The sequence below is a fragment of the Balearica regulorum genome, chromosome 1, assembly GCF_011004875.1.
Source record: "Balearica regulorum gibbericeps isolate bBalReg1 chromosome 1, bBalReg1.pri, whole genome shotgun sequence".
NCBI classification, from domain to species: domain Eukaryota; kingdom Metazoa; phylum Chordata; class Aves; order Gruiformes; family Gruidae; genus Balearica; species Balearica regulorum.
Window position 1 is genome coordinate 60,836,501 of NC_046184.1, and position 27,703 is coordinate 60,864,203.

General features: G+C 42.4%; 1 long non-coding RNA gene across 4 annotated transcripts in view; it reads right to left on the reverse strand.

Moving 5' to 3' along the window:
* Nucleotides 1-18,667: 18,667 nt before the first annotated feature.
* The window catches only part of LOC142602059 (uncharacterized), a 38,699-nt gene continuing 29,663 nt past the window's right edge, over nt 18,668-27,703 (reverse strand). The window contains exons 3-6 of one of the 4 annotated variants that reach the window (XR_012835717.1): nt 24,428-24,614; nt 22,588-22,704; nt 22,261-22,464; nt 18,668-21,416 (exon numbers count right to left, since the gene is read on the reverse strand). This is a non-coding gene — a long non-coding RNA (uncharacterized LOC142602059). The other 3 variants (XR_012835718.1, XR_012835714.1, XR_012835715.1) reach the window with 3 other exon arrangements.

Below are 27,703 nucleotides of genomic sequence, written 5' to 3' on the forward strand. Positions count from 1 at the left end.
CAAGCTCTCACCTTTTGGTGACTGCCAATTCCTTTGATCAATGTAAGTGTGGTTGCTTCTCACAAACTGACATTTGCTCGCTGGGGTAGACAGACACATGCACGCAGAAAAAGTAAACAGCTTTGCACTGAGGAAACCGTCTTCACTCACTCCAACTCCCATAGTTATAGTCCTATAGTGTGATGTATAGAAACTGCAGTAATACGGTGCTAGCGTCACTGCCTGTGGGGAACGAAGGCCTGACAAGCAGGCCCCACTGCTTGTGTTTGTCCAACTCGTAACTGAATTTCAGGGAAGTGCCCACCTTTCTAGTGATTAATAACCTTGACTCTTCCACTGGAGCCAGAGTCATAATTCTTTGTTTTCACAAACCAAAGCTGGTTTTATGTCTTTCAAAAGATAGGTAAAAGGCCTGCTTGCTTTTTAGCCACCAGCCCAGCAGATAATTAATCTCTGTTGCTCTAGGAAGCAGGTACAGTTCCAGCATCTGCCTGGGGACATTTGTGTTACCCACCTCCTTGGGTGAACAATCCCATCATGCAATCATTTTCTGTGAGGCTCTGCCAACCCCTCCTCTTGGACCTGTCTTATTTTACTTAACTATTTCAACACTGGTTGGGCACAGGAGGAGAGAATGGCTCCATATCCCCATGGTTTTATAGCTCAAAGGGATTGGGAGTGGTGGGTTTTCCACTCCCACACCCAAGCCAATGCATGAAAAGACACCAAAACCACATGAGAGAGGAGGAGAGATTGCCCCTGCTCCATTAAAACATGAATTACTCACACAAAGTGGAACTTTTATGTTCCACACTGGCATGTATCCACAAAAGACGTTGTGATGGCTACAGCTCAAAGGCAGATTAGAGGCTCTATCCAGGAGATTAGAGGTGCAGGGCCACACACCCTCTGGAGGGACTTGGATGTGCCTGGTTAAGTCCTGGTATCACCAGGCCATTGATGAAAAATGAGAGAAATCTGCTCCTCTAAAAAACTACAGGGATCTTAGGGTAAGGAAGGCATGACAGTTTCTATTTTACAACAACAACAAATTGCACTTTGTAGGGTATTATAAGGATTAATTCACTGTTACCTGCCACCTTCATGTTAAGATTGAATGCTTTCCTAAAAGATAAACCCCAGAAGCGCCTGTACTAACATATTTGGAAAGAATAATCTCCTCTTTTGCAGAATTTTCTGAACTCACAGCTTATGCTACACCAGGCTTCTGAGCAGCTGATCACATTGATGCCTTGTGATCTTAACAGCTATTAACTATCTTCTAAAAGCTTATTGGTAAAATATTAACCACATCATGTACCTTGTGTATCAAAAGGAAATTCAATTTGACAAGTCTACTTAAAAATACATAAAGCTTCCACTTTTACACAGTGCCCACATAGACTAGAAACTCCTTCAGATTTCAGTCTAAGTATATATGAATTAGTCAAGAAGATGAGCAAATTCTGGTGTTTTCTGATCCTTCTCTCAGAAAGCTTTAAATATAAAAATTCCCCTGCTTTCTCAGAGTCATTTGTGCTTTTTTGTCTCTTTTTTTTTTTTTTTTTTTGAGATTTTTGAGTTCCTGCAAAGGAAAATCATTGTAAAGTATAGGTAGTCTCCAAAATGAACAAGCAATATTATGAAATGTCTTAGTAGTTTGAAATATCACTATTAGGCAAAGGAGCCTTGTTCCATATGCCACTGCAAATCACAATTAGTTCAAGCAGAAAAGATTACGACCAGGTGCAGGTTTCAAAGTGACTTTTGGTGGGAGGAGGGAAAGGTCTCTCTTTTGTTAATTGTCTGTGGTAATTCATCTGAGGAATTTAGGGATATTGAACCTTTTGTGCTTAGCCAACAAAATACAGCCTCCATGGCATCTGTGAACTGGATGGAGATACAGGGCTTATTGATGGTTGTCAGTCCGCTGAAGTGAAAGACGACATGAGGAAAAAAGCATGTTATATTTGTCTTCCACAGCACATCTATTTTTTTTTTGGGGGGGGGGGGGGGGGGGGGGGGCTTTGTTGGAAGGCTCATTAAGAAGAACAGCAGAATGAGCCCCTCTGGTGTGGGAACCCATGGACAAGCTCAAGGGCCCGGGGCAGGCAGGGGCAGCAGAGGGGGCTGCAGTGGTCCCTTCAAGCCTTGCAAAGCTATAGCAGACTTTCAGAAAATTACAAAGAAAGGGGGCTAACACAACAAAGTGTGCCCCTAAGAAGAAAGATAGATACTCTTAAAACTTCAATAACCTCCTTAGAAGATTGGATTAACTTCTTCTAATCCTTTGAATCATGGTTAGATATGAGTTCAAAGGACTAATGTAATTTTATTATTACATTTAATAAAATGTTTAAGTTAAGAAATAGGAACTGAGCTAAGGGCAACCTTCCCTTATCAGTTTCCAACGTCTGAAAGCAGGAATGAATTAATTAAGTAAATGCAACAAGCTTAGGGGTATAACATACAGCAGCAGCTGAGTCAGCTTGACCATCAGCCATTTATTGGGGTGAGATGCGCAGCTCAAGAACTATCAGATGATTCAATTCACATATCTTGGCAGTAACAGATAAGCTGAAAGGGATGGCCAGAGGGAAATAGTGTCATAAATTGGCAAGACAGTAATTCACCAGCTTAAACAAAATGTTGTCATCAAGGAAGTTGCACATTTAATCCATACAGTGGAGTAGGCTGCTCTACCAAATGAAAGCAGATTTTGCAGGTTAGCTTCTCGTTAAAGAAAAAATGAGTTTTGCCAGGTCCAGGCATATTTTATGCAACCAGCTTACATCAGGTCGTGTACTCCTCTCATTTTCAGGAGTTTGAGCCCAAATACCAGTGCCAAATAAGAACCTATTGGTAATGATAAGAGAGTTAAAAGTACAGAGTGTGTGTTCTTGCCCTTTTCCATAGCTTTTCACAGGCAAAGACTTTGTCACAAATGTGACAATAATGTAAAATTTCTTCAAAGATTGCACGTTCACTTGTACTGGGAACTGGGAAATTGTAATATATAATCAGTTCCACCATCATAATGTATGTCCAAATGGCATATGACTAAAGACTTTTCTTTCTTTCTATAAATTAACAATGGATGAGATGTGACTAAATTGCAATAGGTTTCACTTATACACAGTCAATTAAGTCAGTGCAGTTTAACAAAGAAATTGCATTCTAACAGTGCAGGTTTCAGCACAAGTATTTTTCATTAGATCTTCAGAGGTGGACAACTAACTACAGGAAGATAGAAATTATCTAAAAAAATCAGAGTACATTATTGCGTATTTTCAATTCAGTGGGAACCTAAGTGTTGCTGGAAAAAAGGTAAAATGCTATATAATTTGAATGAATCATTCCAGGGGCTAGGGATTTCTTCTGTTTGCTAGAAAATTAAAACTGCAGAACATCTAGGGGGGGAAGAAAAGGAATGGACAAATCTGAGCCCTGTTCTGTTGCCTCTTTCAACTGTCCAAATTTGGGAAAAGCATGGAAATGTCATGAACAACAACAACCTCAAACCAAACCAACCATCAACTTAATATCCATGAAGGGAAGCCACTGGCAGTATGCTAATTGGATGAAGTCATGCTACCCAGGTCCAGCATAAGACCAAGAGCTAGGAATTCAGGAAACACACAAGAAGAATTTCCTTCTGCTTCAAGCCCACGCCTTAAACACAAAACCCAAATAACTTCTGGGTTTCCAGCTTTCACATTCTTCCCTGGTTCTTTTTTTGCATACATTTGTATGCATGCACATCATATGAATGTTAGCACTCCCTCTGTTTTCATCCTTTCTCCTATATAGTTTCTGCAGAAAAAGTAGGCCGTTGACCACACGGTTCCTGTTGTCATGGCAACAGACCGTGATGTCAGAGACACAGGATTAGGAGTTCCTGGCATGGCTGAGCTAAGGGAGAAGCCTGGCTGGGAAGGAGAAAACTCCCACCTAAACAGCTTCGACAATAGAAACACGAATTTCAAAAGCAACTAGCAAAGACTCCTCAATAGTACACTATTCAGAAACAACCAGAGCTTCAGTGTCAAAAATCTGTTGACTGAAAAGAATTCCAAAACAATTGGCATAGGTGTAAATGATTAAAATCAGTGAAGCAAAGCCAGTGTTGTGTCAGCAGTAACTATGACATTAGAATAAAGATCATTTTACCATTGTACCAATGAAAGCGGAAAATATAGCATCTTTAAGTAAATTATACAATGAGTATTTATTTCAGCTCCACTGGCAAAAAGCTGAGTGCAATTTTACACAGATGATTCCCTTGGACCAAAAGTTCACAGTAGAAAAGATAATGTAGGATCTACATGTGTGAGTGCACTTAAAATAATCAGATACCTCAGCTTATATGTGGGAATACTGTGCAAAACTGCAAGCAGTAACAGGGGACTTGACAACCAAAGTCCACTCCCACAGTCATTATTTTGGAAAAGGAACAGAGGTCAACAACTGAGCCGGCAGCGCAGTCTTTGGGGGCTGAGGCAGGACCCTCCCCAGCTCTGCAGCACAGCTTATCACAGCACTGGGGATGAGTGCTGCTGCTCTCAGCCAGCTGCCGGACCTCCTTCTTGGGCTGGGCGTGCAACTAGTGAGGGGAAATTGGAAAAAATAAAAATAAAAATGGGGAAACAAATACAGGGAAGGAAAGAGTGCGGAGGCCTAGAGCAGAAGCTGAAACAGGGTCATGTTTTGTATGAGGGTGGTTTGTAACAAAATGAGCTGGTTCCTTTAACCTTGAAAAGAGGGAACTGGGAGTGAAATGCCTTGTTCCTCCTCTCCTGCCTGGGTAGCCTTGCTCCTTCTTGGAGTCGCTATTGTGATGGCTAACCTACCTATATGCCTAGCTGCCACATCAGGACGCCTTTAAATCAGAAGAGCTCCATCTGCTTCCTAGACAGGAAGCCTTGATGACTCCTGTGTTGGACAAGGACATGTGATGAGCTGAAGGACCTCAAGCAATGTATTTCAATGGAAAGCTAAATAGACTGAAGGATCCACACACACACACACCTCCCCCTCCCAACCTTGATTTCAAAGGTAACTTCAAAAAAACAACACAGGAGTCTGCACCTCTTCAGCACTGTGCTGTGATTTAAGGCATGTCTACACCCAGTGAGGGAGTATTGAGGCAAAGAGCCCTGAGCTACCTATTTCCAGAGCTGAATGCTATATAATTACTAACTGGCCTTGCTTCAAAAAAGGGTGCAGCCTGACATAAAGCTATCTATATTGCAGGTGGGACATGAGCCAGTACCTTCATGTGTCCCCACTTTGTGCCACAGATATACATCAGCCTGTTCAGAGATTGTCCAGGGCTCTGTGCCCTGCTTTGTGGGGTGGACCTGCCTGATGAAAGAGTTGTGAAACAACTGTTAAAAATCTGTGCTTTTGGAATTAAAACTCGATTTCATTTAACTAAATTCCAAGCAGACCAGCCCATATTATTTTTGGTACGGATGTTGTAATGACTTCTAAATTATTTGAATTGCTGGTAGGATTTTTGTGCCTGTTTTGCAACCCGAAAACCCTGGGCTTTAAAACAGAAGCTGTGATTCTAGTGGATGTTTTCCTCAGCATTTGTGCTGCTCCCTTCAGTGCCAGTGAACTGTGAAGAAACCACAGTCCAGACTAGCAGTTAGCCCTCTGCATTGTTTTCTGCATTGTCTCTTGTGGTATTTTAAGCATCTGATGTATAGATGACAACTACACGTGTTACTGGCACGCACCTATGTGTTGTTGCTGATTCTTCCCATTTTACCTCTAGTACTTCATATATCCCTTAAAGCATGAAGGAATGGCAAGCATAGAAAATGATTTTAACATTAACCCCCACTCTTCATTGGCCTGGCTCCTACTCAGGTTTTGCTGGGTTTTTACTTCCGCCATTCCCAGCACGGCAATTTGCAGAAATGCAGTTGATGAAAAGAGCTGGCTGCACACTTAAATGAAAGCAACGGTGTGGGGAGTCAGTGCAAGGTGCTTGACCAGAATTAACCCACCAAGTCAGTGGGGTGGGAAGGGGACTCTTTGGAAAGAGTCTTCAAGGTTTATCTTCAAGGATGTTGTTCCCTGAAATAGTAGAACGCCTCTAGTACTTTCTGCCTGTAGTAAATGTTGCCACATGGTACCAGTTATGTTAAAATTGTTCTTGAAGTTGTGGTTGCAGAAAAAGCACCTACTCATATTCATGTATCTTTTCAAGTGGTTTTGACCTAGCCACTAATGTTTTTACTGGAGTTCCCTGAATAACTTAATCTTACTTTGTAATAAATATGCCCTCGCTTACAAGTTACTGAAGAAATGCTGTGCACCTGCAACAGGCCACAGAAAAGCGTACAAGACAGTCATTTTGTGTCTTTGCAGCTGAAATGAGTGAATTGCAGAGGTTCCAGCAGTATAAAATATCTACAAGGAAAAAAATATTAAATAGCTATTAAATTCTTACAGCCAAAAGTGAGTGAGAAGGAATTTTAATGGCACTGGAATACACAGCGATCAGAGGAAAACCAGTCCCTTTTATCAGAAAAGATTTTGCTACTGACAGCTGCTGCCTCTAACACCTTACACCTGAGAGCAAAACGAGAGATCAAGCAAAAGCAGTTTTTAACTTAAGCTTAAATATTTGCTTGTTGTGTTTTGCATCATGTTTTCATTGTACCTAGTTCACTAAGTATAATTATTCTGCTTAAGAAATCGTGTGAAAAATGACAGGCAAGCTACAAAGACTCTGATATCAAGTGCAGACTCATGTCCACATGTTCACACTCGTGCTCTCCCACACTTTTTCCTCCTTTAATTATGTTATGTTTCTAGTAAGTAGCAGATTACCTGACATGTATGTCAATTAGTCATCCTTTTCCCACTGCAAATCTTACCATCTGTTCAAGATTTCTTAGGATTCAATGGGAGTTTTCAACTGACTTCTTTATTCACTGGGTCAGACCCTCAAATGTTCAAAAAGTGGTATGATTATACCAAAGTTTAAATTCATGTGGAGCTTTATAGAGGAAAGACAGTCTGATCCAGCTGGATCTAAGAATTAGATCAGACTAAATCATCTGTTTAAAGATGGAGACCTAAATTCTTGGTAGTTCTGGATGTACTGGTTCAATATCTTTAATTCTCATTTACGTAGCCATTTTTGTCTTTCTGCCTTTACAGGGACAGCAAAAATGCATTTCTTGCAGAGTGCTTACCATTCGTAAAGCACCACGTACTGCACAAAGGTGAGTAATTGCTGGGCACTCTTGTGTAGGAAAGCTGATGCCATGTGGAGCTGCTTGTTTGCTCCTGGTCCCCCCCTGTTCCCAGAAAAGCATTCAGGTGTTTTCAGTCCCAGACCAATTCCTATAATGCTCCTAGGATGTAGTCAAGTGTATTAAACCCCGAGGTTTAATGCAAGTGCAATTAACTTCAAGGAAACTAAAGCAGAGAGATAAAAGGTCTGACCCTCAAAAGTACTAATAACTAACTCTAAACTTTATTAATTTCATTAATAGATGAGTGCTCAGTCCTTTAGGGATTCCAACTGTTGTGCAACTTGCTCAATTCTGTTAAAAAAAGACCCTAACTGTTTCTGTTTATCAGTCTGCTTTCTGTAATATGTGACTATAACAAAAAAATCAAAGTTGCTGGTGGTCTTCTTGGCCTTGATAACCTAACATGTAATAAAAGTTAAAAATAAAAGATCAACCTCGCTAAGTATTTTGACTAGACTAAGTAAAATATTTGGGAATACTTCCTCATGGAAGTATTTGGGAATAATTTTTCTGAAAATGCATCACAAACACCAGAAATTACTGATGCTAATAAGCCTGCCACTGTTCCAGCTGACTAAAAATAGAGATCTGTGACAGGCTAAGAATAAAAATATTCAGTCGGAAGTCTGTAACTGTTAGTCATAGTTTGATCTCTTAAATCTATCTTCAGTGCAAGAACTGTTAATATAAAAATAAACCCAAAAATAAAGTTTTGGAGAGCTATGAGGATATATTGCAGACAGCTTCAGTAGGTGTATGTTTCTAGTCTAGTAAAATCATTATACTAAATACCTAAGACGGTAATTGCATTTTTGCAGGCATATAAAGATGGTAATTCATTATATTTAATCTACTTCTAAACTATGCATGCTTTTCTAGAGGACTTAATTACTGCACTTCAGCCATCAGTCATCTCAAGGCCAGACTAACTCATCCACAGTGAGACCCATCAGGCCCTTGGCGCCAAGGGTCTCACCTTCCAGATCTGCTGCTCCTGGGCCACGCTACCTCCTAATACGGATGTGGTTAGCCTTTCCTCATCCTTTTCCCAGTATATTTGGACTTCTTGGCATGGTATTCAAGAATTCCCTACTGATTGTATGCTCACTAAGAACACCAGGGCAAACTCTTCTGTTCAATATCCCACCATGATCCCTCTGGTCCTGTGGGAGGGAAAACTCGTTGCCCTGACTGCCCAGGGAGGGCAGCAGGGTGGATGGCGGGGGGAAGGATATGCAGGTGCTACTGCGGGAGTTTTGGACACCACCAAAAGACGAGGAGCACAGAGGGCGCAGCAGGAGCTGCACAGAGAATGGAGACACAGTCCTTCGGGGCAGCCCCACTGGACCTGTATCTCTGGGGAAGCTGCCAAGGGCCACGAGGCAGTGGCAGCTGGCAGTAGCACAGATTCCTTGGGACTGCCTGTTCCCTGCCAGGGCAGCTGGGCTCAGAGGAGAGACTGTCCTTGCACATGTGACATACCTCATCTGGAAAAATACATTCTCCATTTGTTTTCTCTTCTGCTACCTGCTACACAATCGGCAGACCAACCGCAGCATTTTTGTTTGCTAGGCATGGGCCAAAGCTTTGTTTTACCCCATTCAGGATTATGTTCCTTTGGGTTTTGTTCCCCACTTACTTTGCCAATTGCAACAAATTATTTTCTAGAGCACATTTTTTTCATCCCACTGTACTTCACAGATCTCACAATCTGCTGAGGTTCAATCTCCCTAGGACACACTTAAAAGTTAACTGCCTCCTCCTTAGCTTAATTCTTCTCTGCTGCCAGAGAAATCTACATTTGTTTAGGAAGAAAATGCTCTTTTTTCCCCCCTAAATCAATGAGACCTCTTTAAAAACCTGGGGTTAGAAATTCCAGCATGAAATCTTGTGCAACAGTCAAGGAAGGGTGGAGATATAAATATCATAAAGTACAAATTCATCACCGAATCTGGAACACATCCACAAATTTAAAAGCCAATGGGACACTCTGAGTAGAGATAAACACAGATGGACAACAACATTGCCAGAGAGAAGGATTAGACAGGACACACAAGCGATGTTAGGGAATGGTCAGATCAAGGCAGTGCATTCAACTCCCACATACGTCCTTACTTCCCCACTCTTCCAGTAAGACGAGGCAAGAAATTTCTTACCCCCCACTAAGAATTCTTGCAGCAGAGACCTTTTATGGGTGCAGTTAGTATGTCCTGCCTGGGTCTGTGCTTCTGGCATGTCCCTCTTTAGAAAACTGACCAAGCTGTGACCTTCCTGTGCTCTTCCCACTTGCTGTGTTGTCACTCAGCTATGGGCAGTGCCAAAACTTCCCCTCTGAACTGTGTCCTAATTCCCGTGACTACCCTGGTCTGCTATGTGTCCTCTTCTACAAAAATTTGGCTCCTTGGACCACATGTGCATGAGCTTGCTCTTTGGAATAAATTGTTTCACTGCATGCAAGCAGATTGCATGCAAAAATTCAGTTCTTCCTCTAATGAAAAGGTTGCTGGTGGTAACTCTACCTGGATAGCACCCTTCCTTCAGGAATTAAAAAAAAAAAAAAAAAAAAAAAGGAGCATGATATTGCTTCCTCTTCCTTGCTTCTCCCTGGAGCTTTGAACTCTCTGGGTGCTTCAAAATGTAAAAAGAAAGCTCAGATTTCTGAGACAGCCCATTTCCTCCACATTTATTTTGCTTGCTCTCAACATCTGCCTCGTCAGACAACTACTACCAGCATACCTACCACAAATATTCATTGCCACATTAGTAGGGAGTGATGCCTCCCACAGTTGACACTTGACACACCAGCAATGCGCTAGCTGATGTTCTGCAAAGTTTAAAACTTTGAATTTGTTTAAGCAATTCTCGCTCCCATTTCTGTATGTAGCAGGCACTTGCAATGAATGTAGTAACCTAAACAGCACCCTGTATGAGTCACAGAAAAATCTTCATCAGAGGGTTTTTGACATTGCAACACAATTCCCTATATTTAGGCACAAGGAATGATGTCTCAAAAGTTAAAAGAACTCATGCAAGTTTGAAAATGAAACCTCTAGGATGATTTTTACAACTCTGCCTGAATTGTGTGGGAAAAGCAGCCAGTGGTCCTCTTCCAAGAAGATCAGCCATAAACAAGTGGTCAGCTTAACACAGCAGTCAGCTCAGACTTTGGATATTGACACTTAAGAGGTATTTGTTACTCTGAGCCGAGTCAGGCTTGTTGCTGGAGTCCCCAACATTAGCTATTATTTTTTCTCTAGAGTTTTCACTTTCTGGGGATTTTTTAAATGCACTGTAGTTGCAGATGTAATCAAATGTTGCAGCTGCTGGTTCCCATTCATTTCTGAGCATGGTTGATGCACACTGCCCTGTGTGCCAAGATTGTTCTGGTGGCTGTATCCCAAAGGCCAGATTCCCATTTAAACTGGGGTCTGATTCCTTTTACACTGCTATAAAGCAGCAATGGAAAAAGGCCTTAGCAGAAAGAAGAACTGGGCCCTAAATAAAATGAAAACACCTATTTGTCAGGTAGGTAATCCAAGATGTTACAGTCATTTATAAAAACTTGTTATTTTTCTACCGCCATCCAGGAATGTTGTTAATAGCTCTTCACCGTGGTGCCAAAAGACACTTTTTGAAGGGTTTTAATGCCCAGTTCATTGCAAATCTGATATTTGTTTTTGCCTGTTCCCCAGCCAGCAGCTATGAACAAAACAGACTTTGAAGCCTGCAGCATTATTAATCTGAGACTTATTACAGTAAAAGAGAGAAAAGGAAATCAATCCCTTCTCCTAGCACTACTAACTTGGTGTAATGATCCAAGAATGACAAGCTAAACATTACTCCAAAATTACCAGGCTTCATTTCTCATGACGTATAGCGAGCAGCAGATTGCACTTTATCTTTTTAAGCTGACCTGACTGCAAACAAGGAATGCGCAGAATGCCAAGGTCCTCTGTTCCCTCTGTGCAGCCTCCTCCAGCAGAAGCTGTGTATCATGATGCAATATTTATCACTTTGTTCTTCTAGTGCTTAGGACAAAGATATATTCAGAGCAAGCTGGTTCCCTGGAAAAAAAAAAATTAAATCTGAAGCCGTTTCTCTTTGCAGACCTGTGGAGCATATGCCTGTGTTGATTCTGGAGGAGAATGTGGGGCTTGGTTAGGGGAAAGCACTTCAAAAAAATATATCATCAACATATCTCTTGAGCTGAGCTTTGATCAGCTTCTTTTACTGTCCGACAAAACAGTTGGTAACCACTAAAACATGTGGAATGATGTCATGTGGTACAACGAGGATCAGCCCTGAGTATAAGACGGTCAAATGCCTTTACAGTGAAGACACTCCTCTATCAAAAGCGTATCAGGTTAATGACAAGCCCACACTTTATGGGTGCCTAAAGACTTTGCAAGTGGTCAAAATCACCAGGGATAGAAGGGTATTTTAATTTCTGTTGAACAACTTTCATTTATCATCATGCTTACAGTTGCATGATGATAAATTGCCAATTTTTTTACTGTTTTTTTCCCCTATTTATTTCCCTCCTGATAGAAAAGCTGCCTAAATAAAATGCCTCTTCTATATTTTCTCATTATTCTTACCAGTCTGATGCTTCAGTTCCTACAGAAGGAAAACAAGCAGCAAACTGAGTTTAACACTGAAATACTGGGGAGGGATCCATCCATAAATTATAGTTAGACTAGTTTTGAAAACTAAGGATTGGGATAGAGCTCAATCACAATTAAAAATAATTGAGTTGCTGAAAGGCTTGGGAAGTGAGGTTTATCTTTTTAATGAATGTTTATGCCGGTTGCTAGTCTGTGTAGAAGTTGTAGTATATTGATCAGAGGAAGTTCAGAACCAGTCCAAATATTCCAAAGGCTTAGAAATACATATCTAAGGGAAGTAAATAAAAATTCATTATTACATTAAATGCTGATAAATTATCACTGTAGGAAAAAAACCCCCACAGCTTGATTCAGCTCTCCTTTATTTGTGTATCATAAGTCTTCAATAAGTCTTTCCCTACATCATAAACTTAGGCTAGTTATATAGGAAAGCACCAACTGCAAATGATACTGCAGCAAAACCATCCAGGGAGCACCAGAGAGCCCATCCTAGGAGCACAGTGTCTTTATTCTGAAGCTGTGTCAATCCAAGGCTCGTCCCATCAATCTCAGTACATAAGGGAGGTATTGCTGGAGTCATGGCTCTCTATGGCTGTATTTGGAGTAGGTGGTGAGCAGGCACTACACTGCCCAAAGTCCCAGGTCCCTAAACACCCAGGCTCAGGACTCAGGCGAACCAAGGAAGGGTACCGCACTTCTCTTCAAACCCGCAAGCCTAGGCTACACAATCAGCACAACTTGTGTCCACTGCCTCACTTTTCTTCACTAGGCAACGACCAAAGCTTTCCTGTCCCCCATCCAGGATCGTTTCCTTTGGGTTGTGGTCTCCGCTTCTTTTGCTGAGTGTGTAGGGAGGCACCCACCACGCTGGCCAGATCTCTCTTTGGAAGCTGGGAGAAACCCAGCAGCCTGATGCAGCTATGGAAAGGTGCAAATTGCTTTTGTAGCCCATTGGTTTCGAAGTTGCAGTGACTTTTACTGTCCTTCCTATCCTACCTAACCAGCAAGACAGACTTGTCCCTAGTTGCATTAATTGTTTCTAAAGAAGAGGATAAATGAGTTCATGTAGCATCCGAATACTGTAGTTCTGCATGACTGGTATTTCTCAGCAGGACTCAGGGTAAAGCTCCTATCACTTGCCAAGGTTGTCATCATGTCCCTCAAAATAGGCAAACATCCACATGGCTGTTTGTCTCCTGCCATGGCCTGCAGTATTTTCTCCTGTTTCAAAGGGAGAGTCCAGGGACAGGGTTGCAGCATGCAAGCTCTGGGTTGGAAAACTTGCCCAGCATCCCACACTTCCAACTTTCTTCAATGCTTCTAGGGGCCAAGTTCCTTTTCTACAAGTACAGCACATGTATTTTCTTAATTCATGCATTAAAGAAAATATTATGCAGAATTTATTAATCTATTTCATATAACACTTAATCTCTTTGTGCTGCAGAAAGAGTTTAATGAGATAGAGCATGAATATGGGGTAGAAAAATGGCACTGCAGTCTCTGCTCTGTCAGTAATGTTTTGTTGTTACAAGAACACTTGGGGTTATATTTTTTCCTGTGCTGGACTGATAGATTGTGTTTTAATCTTTTGTAAGACTGGTTGTTTAGATCCCATTTGGAAGACTGTGGAGAAAATGCTCTTTTCATAAAAACAATCCAATTCTTCTGTAAATATCTGCTGTCATATTTATCCTTTTGGAATTAAATTCAATTTTTTTTATTAAACTTGCTACTAGAGGAAGCAATAGTTGCAAAAACTGTTTAAATAGGTACCATTTGTGAATATAAACAGTTTCAGATTTTTTTGTCTGAAGGCTTAAGTGGTTTCATAATTTCTGGTGCTGTTTTGTGAGTGTTTTTATACAGAAATAGACCAAAGCATGCTGAAACTACACGTAAGCAGTGGAGAAGGGGGAGGACAGTTGTTTTAAAAAGGGCCGGAGATCAAAATGGGAGGCTGTGAACACAAATGAATTACATGCATGTGAGTTGCAAAAGGAGGAGGGAGTCACCCTCCACATTTGGAAATGATAACAAATTTCAGGCTGTCCTGTGATCTCACAGTCCAGAGCTGTAAATCCAGGGAGAAAAAAGGATCAGCAGACCACAGTTGGGATATGAGGATCAGGATATGAGCCTTCAACGAACATGACAAGGTAGATGTCTTTACTACAGGCTGGTGGTGCTTCATCAGGCACCATGTCATAGGTGCCTTCAGATTTTTACTGCTCCTTAATCTGTACTTATAGAGGCACTTAAAGATAAGTCACTTAAAGATAAATCACTCACAAAGGGGTAAAAAAAGGCAAAGAAAGAACCAGAAACTTAAGGAAGACAGCAAAATGAGAGAAAACGTGTTTGCTAGGTCATAAATTAGACTCTGCCCTAATGCATGCCACTCCACTCCTCACCATTGCATTCAGCATGTTCCCCTGAGCTGCATCCCTCCCCGGGGATGCAGCCACAATGCTGCCTCTTTCTTTCTTACCTCCCGCTGTCTCTGGGAGGCTTTGGCTCAGGGACACAAAGCGTGGGAGAAATAGGTAAAACAACCTGCCTTTCCAAGTCCGTACGGACACTGCGGCTGAGGGCGGCAGCTACGGGCACAGACTGTTCTCTGGTCTCTCTCCGGCACAGAGGGGTAGTCGCCTGCACACTGAGCAGCAGGATGCCACAGCCCTTCTGCAATGTACCCTGCCACCGAGGGTGATTTGGTCTTTAAGATAAAGATTTTTGGGCTTACAGGCCCCATTGTTCAAATGTCTAAATTATTCCTCCAAACTATGTGAAAGAAAAAAAAAATAAATTAAAAGAAGATACCACTGAGGTTCCAATAAGTTTGTGATAGTTTCCTCCAGCACCATTTTGGGGTATCATCTCTGCTCTCAGCAAGTGTCCTTGTAACCCTGTGCAAACACATGCAGGTAAGCACCCCTGCTTGGCACGGCTTGTCTGAGCCAGGTTGGCAAGAGGCACCCCCCATAGCCACTGCTTTGAAAATATGTCTGCGATGGTGTAACCATGCCACAAGGCTAGTCCCCAGCATTAGCTCCTCTGTCTGAAAGACATTTCTTTGTCTTAGCTTAGCTGTCCTGCCCAGCATCATCTCCACGTCCACCAAGTCCTTAAAAGCCAACTGCTGTTTGAAGAATGACTTCAGCCTCACGAGATCAGAAGCTGTGGGTAGTCACACACAGTGATGCAAAGCCTCTGAGGTAAACAATGACACAGCGAGCAAGGAAATGGGAAATCAGACCCATGTGGCTTTCCTGAGGGCTTTTTTTGTATTTGTTGCCTTGTTAAGAAGTCGTCCCTCCCAAAAGTCACCAAGGGAAGTAAAAATGGGATCATACGACTCCTCATTCATAAGCCCTGTTTTCACATAGGGCTTCACTCCACATTTCATTTTTTTTTGTGGCACACAGGATAGCAACTACCAATAAAACTTGTGAGTTTACTGTTTCATCACTTCAGGAACAGTGCTGGAGCTGGCCGTTTACTGCTTAGCTCTATTGTTCCCAAGCTACAGCAGATAACAGTTCACAGGCAGGAGCTCTGGATGTTCATTCGTCTCCAGATTCCAGCACTTGCATATTTTATTATAATTTGGTTATCTGATCAGGGCTGTTTCATGTCTTCCTGTTACACAGCCACAAATCTGCTTCCTCCAAGCTGCTAAGTTACAGCAAACTCCTGATTCAGTCTGCAGTTCCTTTGAGTTCTGAGTACCAAATGCTGTGGTTTAAAAAGATTAAAACCAGAGATGAAACCTGATTGTTGTTCCATGCATCTGCTTTAAATTGGTTGTTCTGTTTATTTTAGAGACTTCAACTGGTACAATGAAAAAAAAAGCATCCATTCTGGAGAATTAATCTTGCTACATTGGGCTTTCTGCTTGGCTTTTATTTACCCTTTTTTTTAGAGCATCACTGAAATCTTGCCTTCATTGCAAAATCAACATGACTAACAATTAGCGTGTACCATTAAATTAAGTGCTACATCTACATTAAATCCTGTAAGTTACAATCAGTTTTGTTTTAGCTGTGGCTGACTGGTCCAGGGTCCCACTCATTTGAAGACCACTCATTTAAGGACCACTCATCAGCTTACAATATCTCCTTGTTACAGGGTGAATGCAGGCAAGTGCCATTCCAATGCTAGCAGTCCTTTCATGGCTTCCCACAGCTCTCCCTGTGCACCCAGCGCTGATAGATACGCTCTCCCATGCTCTGCGGGAAAAGAATCTATAGGGTGATTCAGCTCTTGCAGGATTTAGACAGGGACGGTGAGCCCCAGGGGTGTCAGAGGCCATGTAATGAAGGAGAAGGGACACCTCACTGCCTGGCCTAAGGTGGCACTCAAGATGGATGAGCTGGAAGGGATAAACTCAAGTGTGGGCAGCACAGTTAACACTGACAGAGACCCAGGGACAGATCTTCCACTTATGTCAGCCTTGTTTCCTTATTCCTACAGTCCTTCCACGAATCAGGAAAATGAGACACGTCCTGCCAAGAACCAAAATAAAGCCCTAGTGTCAATTAATCTCACTTGAATGATCTGCAAGTCTTGACCAGCCTTCAGCAGGAAGATGAATCCCCGTCACTTGTTTTTTTTGGGAGCTAAAATATTAGCTTAACACCACAGCGTTTGTGCTGTGATGCATGGATGCCATGGGCAGCCCGCAACTGCTTCTACAGAGTCTTTAGAAGCTAGGTAAGGAAAGCAAGGCCTGCATTTTTGATGTAGAGCCAGCAAGGATGTACAGGTACTCACAACTCAAAAGAGCGGGGGCTTTGCCCCATGCAATCTGGGTATCCAACATACAACCTGAAACTGCCTTCCTCACAAGGCACGGAGCTTCCTCTGACCACCAATCCACCACAGAAGTCAATGCCTTGCATTCAGGTGCCTGCTTGACTCTTTAAGGGGCTGTATAACGTCACTCCCTCTAGCAGCAGAAGAGCATTTGAATGAGTTTGGTTGCAGAAACGGGCACTGTCTCAGTAAGATTTGCATAGCTAAATCACCTATAAGGCAATTTCCTTAAAGAAAAAGGCAGTGTGAATTGATGTATTAAAAAGTCCTAGGACAAAGGTATCTGCCATTTGTATTATAAGTGGTGTGATAAGTTACATAAAGCAAAATACTAGCTTTTATTTTTAAACCGAGTGGACAATGCAAGCTTGTGGCAAACTGCAGTCGTCTGCCTGTGTCTGCGTAATGTATGGGGATTTGACATCCAATTACATCCCAGGGCATTCTGGGAACAGAGATGTTTCTGGTGCCAGGCCAGGTTAAATGCATCTGGCACAATAGACTCTGCAGCTGGACAGATGCAGAAACTTGATGTTATCCTATTTTCGGATGCCGAACAGAGCTTATTCTGTTCTTACAAAGCAAGGACATAAGAGACATGAAGAGGAAGTGGTTTACCGCAACAGAGACATTCATGGCTTGTAATGCCCTTCCAATTACAAGGACCAGACAATTGTTCATCATAAATGTTAGAGAGAGAAAGCTGAAAGAAAAGAAAATGCAGCTTGCCATGAACAGGAATAAAAAGGCTGTATGTGGAATTGCACACTCACGTAAGCTGAGGCACATCTGGCATGACTCCACTGTAATCAGCAAAGTTAGCCTGTACTTGCACCCATCTACACAACAGCTGAATCCAACTCCAAAAGTCTTCCCCTGTAATTGTGGCAAATACCACTTCACCAAAACCTCTCTTTTGTTCTCCCCAGAACACTGGGGTCCCTCCTTTTCCAAACAAATCTCTGCTTAAAAGTGATAACAATGAAAGTTTATACCCTTTCCTCTCTCGTCTGCCACACAGTTTATTTGCCTAGTGACTTCCTAGGAGGAAAAGATTAGCAAAGATGCAAACTATATTTGCAAAGATGCAAGCTATATTGAGCAGCCTCCTACCTATATTTGCATCTTGCTGAAGGCCATATTTGTTCTGGGACTGAGTGATGGCTCTCCCTGATTTTGTCCTGCTATTACTTTCAGAGGAATTGCATTAGCATAAAACTGGAATAGCACAATTGTGAGTCGGGCTTTTTAACCTGGGCTTTCTGGAAGGCAGGGTGGAGAGACCTCAGGATGGATTAAGCATAAAGGAGGCCCAAAACCACAGTGTTTTTAAGCTTCTTCAGCCAAATGGTATGTACCACTGGGGGAATAAAACCACAAAACCCTGAGGTTTTAGTGAGTTTTCGTGGGCCTTTTTTTTGAAAGTGGCTTTCTAGACATGTCCAAGTGACGACCAATGAGACTTGCTTTATATGGTAGTTCGGTCAGCTTTGGTAGATGAAACTGATATTCTTCATTTCTCATTCAGGTGTTTCTGGCTGAGACATGCAGAGTATGTTATGTTAGGGAGTGCACCACCTTCAAAACACACAATAGAAAAACCTCAGAGAGCTTCCATCTTCCCCAGAGGCATGTGTGACCATAGCTGCATTATGAAATAGCAATAATAATATCTTCCTACTGCATCTTACCACGAAGCTTTGCGAAAAACACACATGGGAACGATGGAGGTGCATCCAAAAGGGAGCAGAGACAAAGGGCAGTGATCTGCGTGTCACCCAGAAACTGCAGGTGCTTTTTAGCAACCCTAGTAAATAGACTTCTCCCATTCCAAGGGAAAAAAAAATCCCACAACATATTAATCACCACCAACAATTAGTTGAACAACAGTGATTTCCTTTGTTTAACATTTTTATTTTATATGACGCTACACTGACAAAACCACTTCTTTTTATCATATTCTTAAGTTTTTCTGATCAGGAAGCTCGTCCGAAGACACATGCGAGACTTATCTTTCCCATAGTGCATCACCTGAGGAGAACACCAAAGCAAAGGAAACCTTGTATTTGCCCAGCATCTCAAATCCTCCCAGCAGCACCATATGAAAAAAGGCAGAGTTGTGAGCACTCGACCTCAACCAGGTACCCATTGGTACAAGACAGCAGCTGTAACACTGCACTAATCTGTGCAGGACCTCAGAGAAATAAATCTCACTATTTAAACTCACATCAGTCAGAGATGCTGTGTCCAGTGAGATGCTGTACAGTAATGTATCAGTAAGAGACTGGCTGCTACTAAGATATGTTCCTGATAAATGAGTGGCCCTTCTCCGATTAGCGTGAAAATATGGTCAAACCTTTCTAAAAAATCAATTTTTCTTAGCTGGTTGATAAGAAAGTTGGTATTTTCAGTCCAAGACAAAGCCATGAATCAGAAGCCATGAATCAAATGACTAACCACAAGAGATAAATTGGGTATGATCTTCCTTAGCTCAGCCATGCCAAAGAACTTCTTAACTTAATAACACTGGTTGACACTGGCACCATCCCAGTGGTTCCCAGTGCTTCCTTATTAATGTGAATGTTTTCGACTCAGCACTTCCACGGTTTCATAAACATTGAGGCTGACATCATTTAAACTGCAAAAAACATTTATAAGCATTAAAGCTCAATAGCAAAGCTAACCTGAGGCTTGAGCTAAGCCTTGATTTATGCACTGAAGGTTTCTACTAACCAGGCTACGGGATGCCTTCAGCACAAAACTGAATTTCTCATTTACTTCTTCCTCTGTAACAAAGCAAGTTAAATCCCTGGAACAAACTCTTCAAGCTCCAGGTTCGAGTTGTTCGATTTGGGTTGACTTCCAGTCATGCTGCAGTGGATGTAGCATAATTCACTCACTACACTGAAGGTGCACGGAGACATTTAGAAATAAGGGCAGCTTTCACAAAGTAACTTTCCCAGGTCGCTGCTAAAATAACTATGTCTCCAAGCAATGCCTGCTACCAGTCCTGAATGTTTTGGGATACAAGATAGAACCAGACAAGACAGATTTCACAGTAACATCACCTCTGTCACAAAGGATAATGCACACCACCTACTATGCCCAGAGCATTAAACCAGCATTTGTTGGAAAGCAATGCCAGATTTGCCCTTTCCCCTGCAATAACTGCGAAGGGAAAACAGTCCCTCAGGATTAACTGCCTAGGTCATCTGTGGCAACCTCCCTACTCCATGTCCCTGTGTTACAGTGAGCTCACTTTGAAGGCTAGAAATCTTTATCTAATGCAAAGTGAAAACTCCACCTAGTTCTTCCAATGATTGAAAATGGCCCTGCAGTTAAGAAATCTGATCTTACAGCTTTTCCTTACGAATGCAACTTCTTTGCTGAAGACTCAAAAAAGTCCATTTAACTCAACTTGTCAAGTTTGACTCAGCAATTTTATTACTATATCCCTTATCAGCCAAAAAAGGAAAAAAAAATCCTTCCGTGAGAAAAATATCTTCTTGACACAGAAATCTGTTCAAAAGGTATGCGTGGTACTGACAACTCAGTATAAATAGACTGGTACAAGTTAATTTAGTGGAACAGGGATAAGAAAGAAGAACGCATTTGGAAATAGCACAGAGACCCTAGGGAAGGAATAAAGGGGGAGGGGAGGGGGAAGACAAAATCAAAATGAAAGAACTGATGCATCCCCTATTGCAGATATTTGCTGATGAGCACCTCTATATGATGACAATTTTTCCAGCACAGCATTTTCATTCTTTGCTATAGGCAAGGTAGAGCAGTGCTCTCAGCACTTTGAATACTTTTGGTGATATTCTTCAAAATATAGAGTGAAAGGCATAGGCTTGCAATGTGAAACCTGAAAGTGTGACCTATGCTGAAAAGTCCCAAAAGTCAGCGAAACCACTGCATGGGATGGTTTGAGTTGCTTTGAGAGACTCACTAAAGATGCTGTTTCAAATTTCTGGCAATAGGTTCTCTTTCTCCACTGTGCTAATCTGACCTTACTGCATTGAGAGCTGCAACCCTGATGTAAAAAATGCCGTAATGTTGGTGCTCATTCACCAGCACAGTCAGTGCTGTGAGGCCAGTGCCTCACTGGTGGTCTGACCTGGTGTAAATCAGTGGATCAAAGCTGTGAATATGCACCACAGGTCTGGCCTGGCACGTGTGCTCTGAACACCCAACCATCAGTGGAAAGGCTTGAGGAAACCCTCAAGCTGTTTCTCTTCTACATTTTGTGTCTCCTCCTGCAGCATTGTCCCCAACAATGAATCTACAGAGAGACTCCTAAAACCAGCACCTTGAAACAGAAAGTGCAAGTTTGTCCAGGTCTGAACCAGACGTGTGGTGCACAAATGGAGATACAGAAGGACCAGATTTACTTTGTGTTACATGAAACAACCCTCCCTGGCACATTCTGATCTGTCCTTCAGCAAGTGAACTGGCACAAGGCAGGGAAGATGGAGGTGGGGGAAGTGGACTGGGCTGAGCTAGTAGGAGCCGTGCTTCCACAGCATGTCTGAAGGGAAAGAATGAAAGAATATACCAGCTAGTCCAAAAAGTCTTCATCTATTAAGGAGAGGAGCCTGCTGACGAACGGGAAAGGAATGCACAATCAGGTTTTGTCAGGTTCGACTTCATCAATCTTCCTGCTGCAGGTTCTGCCTCTCAGATGTGATACACAGGGCTGGCCACAAAACAAGAATTTTGTTTCACAATTCAGAAGAAAAGAAATGAGGCTTTTTGAAGTTTTTCAAATCTGTTTTCATTACGCATCAGAACAAAACCACTGCATTTCCAAAATCTTCACATGTAAGGCCCAGAGAGGAAAAAGAAGGGGAGGCCAAGCAGCAAATAGGCTAGTGCCTCGGTGATTCCCCTCTGGAGGGGAAAGCCTGGCTCCCAGCTCCCAAGCGCTGTCAGACAGGAGTGGGACAGCAACTTGGACTCCCCCACCAGAAGGGCAGGGACAGCCAGGTTTTCTCCCCCCACACACTCCTTTAGTTAACTCTCTCTCACCCTCTGCCTCCACCTCCTTGGAGCCTCTCCACTCCATGTAAATAATTACATATGAACCGAGCTAGAGAGAATGAGAGCATGCAGTCCAGTGGTTAGGAAGTTCCCTGGAGATAAAAGGGAGTTGCAGATTCAAGTTCTTGCTCCGTCTGATTTGAAGCTGATTTCAATTAAATATTCATTGGAAGAAAGCGAAACGGCCGGTATAGCTTGGCGGTCAGGGAACCACTCCAAATCAGAGCAAGGACTCGAACCTGGGGACGCACTTCCCAGGGAAACCTCCTAACCACTGGCAGATCGATCAGCTCTCACACGTGAAGCAAGAGTGGGAGGAATGCTGAAGCACTCGGCCAGTTCTGGGGGAGCTGCCTCTTCTGGGGGCTTCGCTCCAAAAGGAAACCCATCAGAGGGCACACATCCAGCTGGTGTGCTAGAATCATCACGTCAATCGACATACAAGCATGCCGGTTCCCCTCAGCCCCATCGTGCAGGCCCCCACACAGACTGTCTCCCACCAGGATTTGAGGAAGCTGAGAAGTTGACATCAGGCATCTCCAGAGTAGGACTCATTTTCTGCTTTTCTGCAAATTCCCTACCAACCTACAATGGTCTTCTGCTGATATTATAGTTGAAATAGATACATTCTCTCAACAAGTTCCAGAGAAGCATCATTTCCAGGTGGAAAAGTTGGTCTTGGATTGTATGGGATGGATCCAATACTAGCAAAGAATAGCAAAATTATCAATCATAATGTGGGAAATGGAGAAGTACTTGACAAATGTTTCTGTTCCACATTCAGAAGGAAGCAGAATGATATATTCAGAGACTAACTTGATACTTACTATTCCACTGGCAATTAGAGATGATGTTAAACAGCAGTCATTAATAACAACATTTGTAAACCTGCAGGACTTGGTTATAGTCCTGGTGAGGATTGCCAGCTTGGCTGACAGAAGTAGCTGCAAAAAGGAAAAATATTTAGATTTTTAAGGTGTTTAACTTGCTCCCACATAGCAATCCATTAGTGTTAAATGGCCTAAAAGCTGTCTAATGAATGTATTTCTAAAAGTAATTTTAGCAGAATCATTATCATTCAGGGAAGCATTCCGTCTGGAGTTTGGGAGGGCTCTATTCTTGGTGCTAGCTACTCCTGTCAATGACCTCTACACCAACAGTGTAGACAAAAAGAAAGCCACTGTGGTAGAAGCTTGAGACAACACAAAAGGGATATAGGATGATAAAAGTGATGTGGGGAACAAGTTTGTTGTAAGAATCAATTCCTTGTCATTTGTATTACTTGCATTTTTAGAACCAAATGCGAGTTATATGTCTTGCAACAAAGGGTTTATGTCAGCCTTTAAGCTATGAACCAGCAATTCAGATATAATTAACTTTAAAAAAACTTCGTGGTCACATTAGATTATCAGCTGAACATGACCCTCTGGAGCAATTCTGATCCTTAGATAAATAGGCAGGGGAGTTTGAAAGAGTCAGTGTATAGCTCTAGTGAGAATATTGCTGAAATTCCACATGCAGTTCTGGTATTTAAACTTTACAAAGTGTGTTCAAAATTTGGAAGGGGTTCAGAAAATTACCTTTAGTCTGGAAATCAGACTGAGACTAAAGAAGTTTAATCTGATTTATCCCCAAGAAGTTTAAGAGCTAATATGATCACAGCTCACAGATACCCAGATGGTAGTGTAACTATTAGAACTATGAGAAAGAGATTTTTAACTGGAGGTGTCATATCTAGTGTAAAAGGCATAATGAAATCCACTACGTAGGAGCCAAAGCTGGACAAACTTCAAGTTTGGGGCATGCATTTTCTTTAAACTGTGAAGGACATAGCAAGTAAATGATGAACTGAATTCTCTATTCCATGCAGTCTTTAAGGATTATTATGTCCATTATTATGGACAGAAAAAATCATGAGGTGCTGCAATGAAGTTTGTAGATGTGTCATACAGGAGGTCAGACTAGAGGATGACCGTAACCTATCCTGGGTTTAAAAATCTCTGAATGTGTGGCTATAATTGTATTATTTTTCTCTTTCTAATGGAAGATGGTCATTGGCTTTACTACATAATTTTCTAAGTGTCAGCATCTGTCAGTGTTGGACAGTCTGGATATATAATTATGTAGGGAGAACCTTGTTAAATATCCACTGCTAAAAATAACTTTTAAGGCGCTTTAGCTCTATTATTGTAATCTAAATAAGAGTTCCTGCTGCACGCTGAAGAAAGACATCGCTTATCTTCTAATAACATGGAGACTTTGGGACTCTAAAATATTCCCTTGAGTGAATTATACTGATTTTTACTTTCTCCTCCAACTAATAAGAAGTTTTATGTTTTTCTTTAAGCCAAAAGCAGGCTACAAGAACTAGCACAGGAAAAAGCTGTATTTTATAAAGATGAATTTTCCTCCTAAACATTTTATAAGGCCACAGTCACATCAGTAAGTCAGATGAGATTCAAGGGAACTCAAAGATACTATTATTCACTGTTCATTTCATAAATCATGCAGGTACCATCAAGTGTTACCCTTCTGTGACTGCTGTTAGTGCACAGTAGGAAGAGGTGCCATTTTCTGTAGGAGATGGCTACTTAAAGCCAGAACTTACTTAAAATAGATGTTGGTACAAAATAACTTCAATAAAACAAGCAACAAGAGAAAACTTACCTGGGCATGGGTTTCCGTAGGAATTCTGTTCTGGTTCAGTAGTGCCCAGTTCACAAAAACTTCAGCAAATCTCGAATGATTAAGGGATTTTCCTGGCTTCCAATATAAAGCAGATGAAAATTTTGAAGTTGTGGTCAAGTCTTCCTTTGAGTTTTGGGATTCATTAAAAGCAAACCCCAAAAGTTATCTAATGAAGTAGAGAGGGGAAAGAGAAGGTCCACCAATATTGTCTGCAAGAAGGTTACGCCATGATTCTCCTCCCTATGGGCTAACAGTCAAAGCAGAAGCAAAGGGGTCAATGGTCTAATCCATGTCTTACAGTAACATAACCCCTTGATGTCATTAGTCAAAGCCCTGACCTCACAACAGATGCCATGCCAGCATATCAGTCCTCAAGTCTGGACTGGCATTTGGAGAGGACACTCTAATAATTTGTCTTTAGTGCTACAGTGGCAACCAGCTGAGTCAGCATGTGCCAGCGATTACTGCATGCTAGTAGCCAAGAGTACCACTTCTTCCTTTCTTATGCCCTCCTAGCTGCCATATCTACACTAGGGAAAATCACAGTATGTCATATCACACTGGATGATAGCCACTCCTAAATACTGACTATTAGTAGCTTCACTTCTGTGTAGACTTCTGCCTTTTTTATAGGTAGCATATCCTTCTTCACATGACACTGAAACACAGGGGGTAAATCTTCAGCTTGCCTTTCAGCTCACTTCCAAGTTTAACCGTACAGATTTCCATTTGGTTTCACACATATAAACACCTTCCAGTATATTTTGATAAGTTTAAGAACAGTGCTTCCACATTTTCTTCAGAATATGTGCCTGGCACTTGGGTGTTTCTGCTAACCCAAGGTTGTATTTGTCCACAAGCTCTGCATAGGGGAAAGGTGGACCTCCAGCTGTAAAGTAGACCCTTAGTCTAATGGGCTAAAGCTCCACAACATCCAAGAAGCAGCACAGTCCAAGGCAAGAAGAGACTTCTACACCATTGACTTAAAAGGCATTGCTCCTAAACTGACAGAAATATGGAATGGCTATTGTGTCTTTTTTATTGCTATTTATTGTATTGCACTGCTGTAGTCTCACACAGGGATTAGCACTTCAGCATACTTGGCGTTTTACAGTCACATACTTGCCTTAATAATTAAACTATGTGATACTCCTCTGCTCCCTCCACCTCTCAATAATGAACCAGCTTAGCACATGTGAAGGGCAAAATTCAGACTGTTCTGTGAAACTCAGAAATACAAAGTCATTCTCATGAGATGTGACAATGTGAAAGCTGAAGATTATAAAAAATTCAGCATTCCATAGCAATGTTACCTGGCCAGTATTTTTGTTGCCCTCCCTTATAAATGTCTCCTGCTTCAGCATGCCACCAAGTCACACTCTCCTGGTTGCTAAAAAAAAAAAAAATATCACTATATCTTCTCTGCAGAGCTAAGCAGCTTGAAAGATTGGGCATGACCAACTTGGATGTTGCAGACCTGAAAAAATAAAACTAGTACACACTTAGCCAGTGTGCTAGTTTTGGCTGAGTTAATTTTCTTCATAGTAGCTGGTATGGGGCTGCTTTGGATTTGTGCTGGAAACAGTGTTGATAACACAGGGATGTTTTCATTACTGCTGAGCAGTGCTTACACAGAGCCAAGGCCTTTTTTGCTCCTCACGCCACAAGACCAGCAAGTAGGCTGTGGGTGCACAAGGAGTTGGGAGGGGGGACAGCCGAGACAGCTGACCCCAGCTGACTAAAGGGATATTCCATACCATATGATGTCATGCTCAGCATATAAAAAGTTGGAGGAAAGATTCCAATTGATCAATTCCACTTTTCAGACACTTTTTTGGACACCCCCCACTCAATGAACAATTTAGAGGGATGGCTTATAGACCCCAAAAAGAACTGTCGTGGTTTAACCCCAGCCAGCAACTGAGCACCACGCAGCTGCTCGCTCACTCTCCCCTGGTGGGATGGAGGAGAGAATCAGAAGGGTAAAAGTGAGAAAACCCATGAGTTGAGATAAAGACAGTTTAATAGGTAAACCAAAAGCCACACACACAAGCAAAGCAAACCAAGGAATGCATTCTCCACTTCCCATGGGCAGGTAGGTGTTCAGCCACCCCCAGGAAAGCAGGGCTCCATCATGCATAGCGGTGACTTGGGAAGACAAATGCCATTGCTCCGAACATTGCCCCCTTCCTTCTTCTTCCCCCAGCTTTATATGCTGAGCATGACATCATATGGTATGGAATATCTCTTTGGTCAGTTGGGGTCAGCTGTCCTGGTTGTCTCCCCTCACAACTTCTTGTGCACCCCTAGCCTATCTCAAAACTAGCACAGACAGCAATATCTGTACAGATGTAATGCAAACGTGGGATTCCCCCTGTCCTGCACCTCAGTGCTATGCTGATTTGCAGAGCACTCAGGCCACCTGGACGTGGCCATGCAATCCCACCGTCGCCAGCGATGGGGACCGGCAGCTGGGGAAATGTTCCCACCACCTGAGAAACTCGCCTTCCAGCAAAGCCTGTCTGGAGGCACAGTGCCACATGCAACACACTGCTGTGGCTTCCCTCCAGCTCGGGGCCGCCACGCAGCTGGCGTAGCCTGCAGCGGGAGGGGGGCCTGCACGGCAGACGGAAGTGGGAGATGGGGTATGAGAGCATCAGTCTTGCCCTGACAGCCTTCGACTAGACAGGTCTGGTTACAGCAGCTGAAGATCTGATCTGCAACACATGAATTCAGCATGAACAATATAAAAATGGAAAGCATCCTGTGCTAGGGGAACATCTGTTTAGGCGGTGAAAACCCCTTGGAGTGCATCATTCTGGGTGAATCAGCACAGCTGAGACAGCCATTCAGCTGCCTGAGTAGCTGATTTAATTTTTTTTCCGGCTTAGCCGTGTGCCATCACTACGATTTATTAGCCGCAGTGCTGCACAATTCCAGGCGGTGCGGTTATCAGGAAGTACTTTGGCTCCCCAGCACTGTTACTGGGCTTCACACTGCATAAATTACAAGGTGTGCACTGACTAGCAGATAAGCAGACCCTCTGTTACACCTTGTTGTTCTGAATTCTCATTCCTTACTCTATTTCCACGTTGGTACTGATAGCACTGAACAAGACCAAGACTCTTTACTGGTGTAAATTGGCGTCGCCCTGTCAAAGTCAGTGATGCAACGTAGATTTGCACTCACTAAGCATCTGGCTCAGTTTCAAAACTCTCTGGATGAAAACTGCTGGGTGTCAGGAACCTGCAGGTC